Source organism: Asparagus officinalis, chromosome 1 (assembly GCF_001876935.1).
Source record: "Asparagus officinalis chromosome 1, Aspof.V1, whole genome shotgun sequence".
NCBI classification, from domain to species: domain Eukaryota; kingdom Viridiplantae; phylum Streptophyta; class Magnoliopsida; order Asparagales; family Asparagaceae; genus Asparagus; species Asparagus officinalis.
The window spans coordinates 95,459,367-95,471,155 of record NC_033794.1 but is presented as its reverse complement, the minus strand read 5'-3'; positions in this window follow the sequence as shown (position 1 = coordinate 95,471,155).

Below are 11,789 nucleotides of genomic sequence, written 5' to 3'. Positions count from 1 at the left end.
AATGAATCATCAAAAATTAATGATTAATCAAGTGAGTCATGCAATGAATCATCTTATGAATCATTACATTTCAAAACCATGTGCTAATAAACCATGTGCTCAAACCATACCACTAAGTGACTCATCTCATGACTCATTATACATGGTATGTGTATTTCATAAATGAGAATACCAAATTATTATCACTAATACAGTATTTCATAAATACGGTATATAGTATTATTCCAATCTTTAACTAATTAGTCACTATATGACCAAATAAATCAAGAGTTGACCAAAAGTCAACTGTTGACCAAAAAGTCAACTAGTTGACTAAAAGTTAACTTTATGGGAAAAATACTGGAATTCATTTCCTAAGCACATAGCATTCCGATTTTACCGATATACATAACCGTTTATGTGTATCCGGAAGAAATCATATATGCGTATCAATCATACGCATCACTCCATAAATTGTGTTTCATAGGATTCAAGTACGCGCTTGGTGTGACTCTAGGGCCCAACTTAAAAAACTCGGTAGTGGATCATATCCATAAGTACAACAGAGGTGCTAGCTACACATGAAGACCACCCGGGTATAAGTTGTGATAAAGGTCTGCAAGATGCTTATCCAATTTTATCAGGACCACTCAATGATAATACCGTACAGTCCGGTCTCTTCGTCAAACCATGTCAAACTATTGAGCCTAGGGTATGGCAAACTGTCAAACCCTAATAGCTTGATTAGTGTTTATTGATATTAAACTCATAACCTATAAGATCAAACTGACACTCAGTTTATCTTATTCACCTTGGCCAAGGATTTCCAGGCTATAGTTATATCAAACAATCTTATGACATCAACCCCTATACTGGGAGAGACGAATCCCTTCTTGGCATCTCAATATCTACTTATGTCTCGGGATGTACCCAACAAGAACCGTTATGCACAATTCAATAAGAACTGTGGTTAGGTAAAAGTCTAAATACATCTTTACTGACATATAAGATATTGCACTCATGCCTCAGGTCAAGAGACTACTATGTACTATATCACTTGAGAACTTCTATTTGACAGTTAAGTATATTACCAACTAGATGTTCTCGGCGAGTCGTTCAGTCAACTCATTCACTAATGAGTCACCTGTATACTGTATCTTGATGTCTCACATCAATGATCTAAGAGATTGATCATCTCCTTCAAAAGGAGAAATAAAGCATACACTAGTCTAAACCAAAGTGATGATGTCCTATCTCAACACTTCATCAACTAGGAACATTTTAGAATATACGTTACCGACTAATCAGATCTCTTCATTACGATCACTATCCGAAATGTCTGATAGTCTAGTATTTATTCTAAGGACATTATCTGTATATTTAGAACATCAGATAAATCTGACCAAAATAGCATACTATCATTTTGAACAAGGATGTTATATACATATAGGTCCTGTTACAATATACAATAATTGCCTGCAGGGCACCTATATCTAACACTATCCTGTTTGGACCAATGAGAAGGGAACTGGTTCATGACTATGTAATTCACAATGTCAGCGAACCATGGGACAGATTGGATTTGTAGGAGTTGTTCTGTAATTCACAATGTCAGCGAACCATGGGACAGATTGGATTTGTAGGAGTTGTTCATCAGGAAAATGCTTATTGATCGGGACGGTTGATGTTAGTGCGTTCGGGAGTCGAGAGAGGTGATCTGCTACGGGGTTCTCTGTTCCTCTTCTGTCAAGAATTTGAATGTCAAACTCTTGAAGTAGGAGAATCCATCTAATGAGCTGTGCTTTAGCATCCTTTTTGGTCAAAAGATACTTTAGTGTGGCATGATCTGTTAAAACTTTGGTTAAGGAACCGATGAGGTAGGACCTGAATTTTTCTAAGGCAAAGACTATTGCTAAAAACTCTTTTTCTGTGACAGAGTAATTTTGCTGGGCATCATTCAGAGTCCTACTGGGGTAGTAGATCACATGCGGTTTTCCATCAAACTGTTGTCCTAAAACAGCACCAATCGCAGAATCAGATGCATCACACATCAGTTCGAAGGGTAAGGTCCAGTCCGGTGCATGAATGATAGGAGCTGTGGTTAGCTCCTTTTTCAGATATTCAAAAGCTTTGAGGCAGTTGAGAGAGAAGATAAATAATGTATCCTTGGCTAAGAGATTGGTCAAGGGTCTAGGAATTTTGCTGAAATCCTTGATGAAACGTTGGTAAAAACCAGCATGACCAAGAAACGATTTGACATCTTTGACTGTTTTGGGAGGAGGGAGATTGGAAATGAGAACTACCTTAGCTTTGTCCACTTCGATTCCCCTATTAGAAACTACATGTCCTAAGACAATGCCTTGTTTGACCATAAAATTACATTTCTCCCAATTGAGAGTCAGATTTTTCTCCCTACACCGTTCTAGGACCAGTTTAAGATGATGCAAACATTAGGAAAACGTGTCACCAAAAATGGAAAAGTCGTCCATGAATATTTCGAGAAATTTCTCTACCATGTCGGAAAAAATATTGATCATGTAGTGTTGGAAAGTGGCAGGTGCGTTACATAGTCCAAAGGGCATGCGTCGGTATGCGAATGTTCCATACGGGCAAGTGAAGGTGGTTTTCTGCTGATCTTCTGGAGCGATAGGGATTTGATTATAACCTGAATATCCATCCAGGAAACAATAGAACTCATGTCATGCTAAACGCTCTAACATTTGGTCAATGAAAGGAAGAGGAAAATGATCTTTCCGAGTGGCTAAGTTGAGTTTTCTGTAGTCAATACATACTCGCCATCCAGTTTGGATTCGAGTGGGAATCAGCTTATTAGCCTCATTTTGGATCACGGTGATCCCAAATTTCTTTGGAACAACTTGGATCGGACTCACCCATGAACTATCAGAAGTCAGGTAAATGATCCCATGATCGAGACATTTCAGAATGTCTTTCCTAACGGCTTCTTTCATCACCGAGTTTAACCTACGTTGAGGATCTCTAGTAGGTTTGGCGTCATCTATCAAATGGATTCGGTGTTGAATAATGGTTGGACTAATCCCTTTCCATCCAATGGCTTCCCTATTTTCTCTTAAAACATCTAAGAGAGCTTCCTTTTGACCGGTAGTCAAATCAGAAGAAATGATAACTGGTAAAGACTCGTTCTCCCCTAAGTAGGCATACTCTAGATTTTCAGGCAGAGGTTTGAGCTCTAACTTAGGAGGTTCCTCTACAGATGGGCGAAGCTGGACTCGGGATTCTATCTCCAAAGGTTCTCGTTGCCAACCAACAGTAGAAACATGATTGACCAGCCGTTCTAACTCTAGTTCGTCATCAGAAAACTCCTCAATCATTAAGTCAGATGCATTTGAATCGGACTCACACTCTCCCTCTTGTTGTTCACTGGATATTCCTTGAATAAAATTTACTTCCATGGGTTCATCAGATGGATCACTAGGCTGCCTTCCTAGGTTGAAGATATTAAGGTCAACAGTCATATTCCCAAAAGATAGTTTTATCTGACCGGTTCTACAATTGATCAAAGCATTTGAGGTGACTAAGAACGGTCTTCCTAGAATGACGGGGATTTGACTTTTGAGATTGGAAACGGGTTGTGTTTCCAAGACAATAAAATTAACAGGGAAAATGAACTCTCCAACCTTGATCAGAACATCCTCTACCACTCCTTTGGGAATTTTTACAGATCTATCAGCTAACTATAGAGTGCATCTTGTCGGTTAAGTTCTCCTACACCTAGCTGTTGATAGACTGAATAAGGAAGAAGGTTGACGCTGGCTCCCAAGTCTAGAAGTGCCTTATCAATGTGAGTGTTACCTATGACGCATGGAATTGTGGGACAACCGGGGTCCTTATATTTCAACGGCATGGGTTTCGAAAAAATTTCACTGAGGTTGGCAGCTAAGAAGACTTTCTTGGGGACATTGGTGGTTCTTTTCTTAGTGCATAAGTCCTTCAAGAACTTTGCATAAGAGGAGATTTGTTCGATTGCATCTAGGAGAGGGATGTTGATCTTGACCTGTTTAAACGTTTCTAGGATTTTATCAACCTGCGGGGAGTTTTTCCTAGGTTTGAGTCTATCTGGAAAGGGGGCAACGGGCCTATACCTATCTAGATCAGGCTCAATCTCATGTTCAGCATTTTGGTCATTAGAAGGAATTGCTTCATCGGAAGAAGTGTGTTGGATGGGAGAAGGGGTTTGATCCGGTGACATTCTAACTTGGTTGTCTATTTGTTTTCCTGATCGTAGTGTGTGTACTGCATCCACATGAGCTGGATGGTTTGAACTGGATCCATTATCTTTAGGGTTTGTAACAGATTAACTTGGGAATTTTCCTTTTTCTCTCTCACTCACGGCAGTGGCTAGTTGCCCATGTTGGGTTTCTAACCGGGCTATGGCTTGAGTGTTCGAGTTGAGCACTTGGCCGGTGGTTTGCATGAAGGAGTTTAGAGTAGTGGATGGCTGGGTCAACATGTTGGTAGTTTGTGTAGAAGCTTTGATCATAGCTTCTAAACCATTTTCTAAGATACTTAAACGTTTGTCATGATCAGAATTTGAAGGATTTGTAGGCTGGTGAGGATGAGGATGTTGGGTTGGAAAAACTGGGTTAGCTTATTGGAAATTATTTGGTGCATTGAACGGGGCAGTATTTCCCATAGGGAATTGTTGGTTCGACGCGGAAATGAAGTTTTGGTTTCCATGAGAATTTCCTTGGTTCCAAGCAAAGTTGGGATGATTTCTCCAACCTGGATTGTAGGTTGGAGAAAATGGATCATTTCTAGGGCGCTGGAATGCAACGTTCATCTGTTCTAAAGCATGGTTGCTTCCTAGGAGAGGGAATTCCTCTGAAACGTGGGCAGAAGACTGACAGTTATGACATCCCGGGGCGGAAACATGATTGATTTGAGCTGGAGCTCGTTCCTTAACTTCTAAGGCTTCTAACCTCCGCAGAATCGTCACCATCTTTGCTTCAGACGCAATGTTTGACACCAGGGAAAGACCATTAGACTTAGATTGGGGAACTGATGAAACCCTGTCATCACAGTTATCCCACTACATTGTTTTCTCGGATAAACTCTCTAGAAATTCCCAAGCTTCATCTACATTTTTCCTCATAAAATCTCCCTGACACATCGATTCTAAAGATGTTTTTGAAGAATAGTCCAATCCTTCATATATGACTTGGCACAATCGCTATTTTTCTAGACCATGATGAGGACATTGGATTAAAAGATCTTTAAATCGGTCAAAGTATTTCCAGAATGGCTCCCCTGGGACAATTTTAAAGTTTTAAATACTATTCCTAAGCTTTACCGTTTTATGAGTAGGGAAAAATTTCTTGAGAAAAATGGTGACAAATTCCTCCCAAGTTGAGATGGAATTTATCGGTAAGCTGTACAGCCATTTTTTAGCTTTGTCCTTAAGGGCAAATGGAATAAATCTGAGCTTAATTGCATCTTCGATTAATTCTCTCATTTTAATCATAATACATACTTCCTCAAATTCCGAGATAAAAATATATGCATCTTCTGTTTCATTACCTAGGAATTTGGGAAGAATGTTTATGTAATACGGTCTAAGCTCAAAATTTGCTTCATTTGCTTCGGGGAGCCTTATGCAAGATGGAAATGCATTTCTGGTGGGGTAACACATATCCTGAAGAACAGGCTGATTTGCCATTTCTTGAATTGGTTCAACTCGGATTAAATGATGAGAATTATCCCGAACCCAAGTTTGCATACACCAAAATAATTTTTTTCTTTTTAAGGAAAGAAAAAAAATTAGTTTTTTTTATATGAAAAGATAAAGAAAAAGAAAAATCCTAACTAAAACAAATCAAAGCAATCACTTTTCAATCACTCTAATTCTAGGGTTTAGCCTAACTCAACTAGACCAGCTCCTAACCAAAAACTCCTACAGTGAAAAGATCAAAGTTTTACCCAGGTAGTTAGCCAGGTAAGGATAGTACTAGAGGGTAATTAAAGATCAATTAAGTACCTCTTTCCTTGCGGAGCGCTTTACGCAACCCCTAAACCTTGCCTTAGACACCAACTAATCTGAGAAAACTTCAACCGGTTCACTTAAGGATTTCTTGTTCCTTATTGAGCTCGAATCCTTAGGGGCCAACATCTAATGAGTTTTATAAGGCTTGAGTTTGTGAAGTGAGGAATTAGTGATTTGCAGGCTAAGGAAATGGTGATAAAATCCCTTACTTTATCTTGATTATGGGTTTTGCCCTTAAGAATGTTTTAAGTGTGTGCCAAATCAAGTGCTACAATCACTTTGGTGAATTCCTACACTATATGAAATGCAACCCTAGAAATTAAAAGTGACTAAAAAGGATGATAAAAAGAAAATCTTTATATTTTTTTAATTATGGTCAACAACAATCAAATGTGAGAAGAGAGCTCTTGTTTGAATTTATTATCTTGTTAGTTAATGTCCAAGTGAAAGGTAGATTTTATTATGGTCAACAAAAATAAAATCTTTTTTTTTAAATCTTAATTGTCGTTAATTGTGAAGCTAACTAAAAGGGTGGAATTGAAAACTAGAAAGAGGACTTACCCGGAAGCAATTCTCTAAGTTCTTGATCTTCAATCCAAGACTTTCAAGCTCCAAGCGGTTCCTTCACAAGAAAACACACAAGTTAAAGAACCAAAATAATAAAATTTCACAAGAAAACACACAAGTTAAAGAACCAAAATAATAAAATCCTATTTTAGCACCTTCCCCGACAACGACGTCAAAAACTTGATGCGGCATTATTATGTACCAAATTTGCAAGTGCACAATTGATCAAGTTATAGTATAAAAATATCGATCCCATGAGGAAGGTGATTTTAAGAGATTATTAGAATAGGTTCTTATGTTGTGTGCGTGACAAAATAGGATTAAAGAATAAGTGTGATTGAGATGAGTGATTGTTGTGAATATATGCAAGAGACAATAAATTGAATTTTAGAGGAGAGGAGAAAGAATTAAAGAATAAATGAAATCACAAGGCAAGAAAGAAGAATGAATAAAATCAAGAAATAAAATCAAGAATGAAAAGAAAATTCAAGAAAGTTAAGGTGGAGGATTCAATTTAAGATATGAGAAATCTAGAATTTAATCTACTATCTAATCTCAATTACAAAATACAAACTATTCTCTTTTTATCATATTTTAACTTAGATTTATTAAGCATAGACTATCAAACGATTTAAGGAAAGTATAACCTATCAAATTATCATCTAAGTCAAAATTACTATTCATTATAAGAACAACAACAAAATAGTAATCCTAGAATTTATAAGCATAACCTATCAAACCATTTAAGATAAGCATAGATTATCAAATTCTTCTTCTACCCATTAGTTTTCTAGTTGATTTTAAGTGAAAGAGAATAATTTGCATACTATAAAGAAAATTAGACTAGCATCATACAATTCTAAGATTCCTACAAGAATTAATTTCACATCTTAAGAAATAAAAACAAGAAGAAAAAAAAACTAATTACAAAATTAAAAAGAAAAGAAAAATCTAAACTATGAACAATAAATAAATCTAACTACAAAGAATTAAAATCTAAACTACAAAATAAATTGCAAAAATTATATGCAAGAAAATAAATCTACTCTACAAATTAAAGTGCAAAAAGAAATAAAAATACAAGAAAATAAATCTACACTACAAGCATGAATGTAAATCTAACAAATAAGCAATAATAAAGAAATTACAAAAAAGAAATAAAAAATAAAAGAAATGCAAACCTTCAAATTGCTCTTCATCTCCATCCTCATCATTTAACAAAGAGGAGAAAAGACAAATTTAAAGTGGATAAAAATTATTATTATTAATTGCAACTAAAGTTACAATTTTTGGAAGGCCTTCTCAATTAAGAGTAGCCCTCCTCTCCAAATAAAGTTACAAAATTTTTCACACCTCTAACCCCTCACTCTCTACCCTTATTTATAGTAAACATCAATGAATGAGAGCCATTGGATTGAAATCTTATCCAAAAACAACAAATTTCAGCCTTTGGATTGTAACTGCCTGTACGTCCGTATCGATACCAGCATCGATAGGGGTATTGATGCTGGTATCGATACAGGCATCGATGCTGGCATCGACGCCCCCATCGATACTGGCATCGATGCTTGCTCTTCTCCATTGTGCTGTCCGCAGATCCTCTTGTATTTGGCTTTTGGGCTTGGATCTTGGGCTTTGGCTTGGACTTTTGGCATTTTCTCTTGATTTTCCACTGGGCTTTGATTTATTTCTTTATTAAATATTTGAAAGAATTCATTTGGCTTCATGGGCTTCATTTCTTCATATAATCAATGGCTTTTTATTGAGAGATGAGAGTTTTGAGATTTATTCTTCATTAACCTGCAATTAAAGATAAAAATAATTATTAGTGGCATATTTATTCATATAAAATAGATAATGAGGGTATAAAATTATAATAAAATGTGATTATCAAATACCAAGTCCGGACGATGAATTTACGGTGGAAACAAACTCGACGAACCAAAACCGAAAAAAGCCAAATTGAGACACCCCGTGGTGTCTTGGCTTAGCCAAGACACTTGTAAGTGTCTTGGCAAAGCTAAGAGACTTCAAAGTGTCTCGCTCTTGAGTGTCTCGGCCAAGCCGAGACACTCTTGAGTGTCTCGGCCAAGCCGAGACACTCTCAAGTGTCTTGGTTTGACCAAGACACCCAGAAGTGTCTCCAATACGTCAGAAGTGTCTCCAATACATCAGAAGTGTCTCCAATACAAAAAAGCTGATTTTGGTTATTTTCGACGATTTTTTGATCGTTAACCGTCAGGATTTGCTCCAACTGATCTGATAATGTGGTTAAGTGGTTTTCAACTGAAGATAAGAAGGAATCGGTCGTTCTTATCCAAATACAGGGCTCCTGAAGCCTATAAATACAGCCCAGGGCCTTCATTTTTTTAGATCTGGAATTCTTGAGCGTTGGCGAAGCCCTGCCGGACTGAAGACTAAAGGTGCACGAATTTCAGAAGAGAGGAGGAGATTGATCGAGTTCTTCAGCGCAAAGAAGAGTTCTTCAGATCTGCTGTTCCCTCGTATTCGTTCCTTAACATTACCCCGTTGCGGTAATCTTAAGAAGAGCAATTATCTCGCTGTTATCGAGATAAGCGCTTCGGCTTCTTGATTCCTTCGTGAATCGACGAAGCTCCGGATCTGATCTTGTTGTCAGGTGGTCCACGGATATTGACGTCCCCATCACCGGCCAAAAATCCACGCGAGCAAGAGACGATAAACGAATCTTGTTTTATTTTCGAGAGAGTTGTAATTCTTTTATGTTTTTGTTACTTGAATTCTTTGTAAATGATCAAAGTTATAATGAAATCAGTAATGAAGGCAACTTTCGAAGGAAACAAACTGGCGACCATAATGGGAGCCAGCAGCCTCGCTGCCGAGGCTGTCGTGACGCAACCGGCAATCAAGATCCGGGTGAATGAAGAGGTCGAATATGAATTCGACCAGCAGAAGTTTGTAGAGTATCTTTGTTCCTCCTCCTCCAGATCTGCCTCTCCTAGCAGGCGCAGGAAGGCCTCCTCTTCTAGGAACGCTCACCAAGCTTCAGGCTCGATGGTCTAAGATCCCATCGCCACCACTGCACTCACACCTCGTGACGTCCCTGCAACATCCAACGAGGTCGAAGCTGTAGATCAGGACCTCCCCTCTGTCATGAAGATAGCTGTTGAAGGCGCACCAACGTTGTCAAAGAGGGCACGTCAAAGACGGTGTCAATGACTTGCGCGTCAACTGGCCAAGGCTTTGGAGCCGATGGACGGGATCCACTATGATGTGGATCTGAAATCTAGGCAGCGTCAAGAACAACAACGGCGAACAAACAACCCTTCCTCCAAAGCAGAGAAGAACGAATGGGTCCACGTCAAAAGGACCCGCTCTACCCTTGAGGAAAGAATCCAGAAACAACGCGCATTGCTCGCGCACGCCCGAGTCCTTTCGCAAAAGCAAAAGAGATGCAGAAGGAAGAGGCGGTTAAAAAATCGCCCAAGATCAAACAGGTGTGGGTGCCGAAGGCAAAGTCAGTGCCTAAGGAGAAAGTGAACGAAGTTACCATCCGGTCTTCGTCAACTTCAGATCCCGTTTCCCCTGTTACCGTACCTCCGACAGAACTATATGGTAGCGTGGATCTCAGCAAATTCAGGGTTACCCTGAAAGACCGCCTAGGTCCTCTCCCCGAAGATCAAAGTAAAGCACCTGTGAAGGAATGATTAGGGCCGTTGAAAGGTTCCCAAACAACAGTTCAGACTAGGGGTCATACTAATACCCCCTATAACAACAAAGGGAATATCCCTATGACTGACCGCATCGGATTTCGAGTCAAAGTTCAAGAGCACGTTAGAGTTTCACTCTCAAGAAGGCGTAAATCTGAATGAGTGACTCTTGGAGACGCCAATGAAGCATCATATCCCCAGAGGGAAACATGTTTGTCTGATGATGACATTATACCTGGGAAGTCGTGCCAACACACGATAGGTTGTTCCGGTCATCAAACCGATGAGTTATACTATCACGCCGGGGGTACAAATAGGTCCCGAAAAAGAAGTACCCGAGACACAGGCTCACGCTGCCCGTGTGCCAAGATAATCAAGGCGGTGTTGATAGAATGCTGCTGCCCTAAGACCCTACAAAGGGTTTCGGTGTTTGAAAGGATCTCCACCGGAACATCTGAGACTCAGCCGAGGCGTTTCTGTAGAAGAAGGTCAGCCAACACAAGTAACAAACTCTCGCGAGTGACTATCAACATGGTTGACAAAGGCAAATCCGTACGACGCTTCAGTCCCGAGCCTTTTACAGAAGTATCTCAACACATGACTTGGCTAAGATCTGGAACTATTAGTCCTAGATCCAGAAGGTCATGATCCTCGGACGATGAGACATCTGATGCTTGCTCTGCATTGGCTTTTGACGATACAGCATCCAGCGCAGGTCAATCTTACGAATCATTCATGATTAACGCCAAACAAATGGCTAAGATTCTCGATGAGGCTTTAACTAAGCAGAAAGAGAATTTTAAATTTGAAATGGAGATGGCTATGCAGAAAATGAGAGATATGCAGAGCCAACAAATTGCGGCGCTGACGAATCAACGGGGAGAGTCCAGTCGACGTAATAACCCTAATCAGGTTGACAGTGATCAGGAAGTGGACGAGAACGCCAATGCGAAAATCCCTCCCATTGATAACAACGCTAGGGGTGGACCCTCAGACGACAACAATACGAAGGAGGACCATGTCACTTCTCCCCGTAATCGTTCAAAGAAAGATATGAGCGAAGATAAGAAGATGAAGGACTTGGAGAGCAAAATCAACGCCTTGATGAGTGCTCAGGAGGTAAAAAAGTCCGAAATTCCATGTCCATACCCGAGGGAATGGGAATCAATCCCGTATCCAGTGAAATTTAATTTAATCAACTTCAAACCATTTGACGGAAAGGGTTCCCCTACTCAGTACTTAATCTATTTCAAGTCCCATTTGGGAATAATCTCCGACAACGAACCTCTAATGGTACGGTCATTTGTTGGCACTCTTCGAGGAGCGGCCTTCGATTGGTATCGTCGCCTCAAGACGGGGAGTATCAACAGTTGGGACGACATGGAAGACATGTTCCTTACGAATTTCTTCAACGACGACACCGAGGTTTCAATCGGAACACTGTTCGATGAGAAACAAAAGGACGGAGAGTCAGTAGAGAACTTCGTTAAAAGATTTTGGAACAAAGCGATGAATTCTCGAGATCTGGTAAGCGA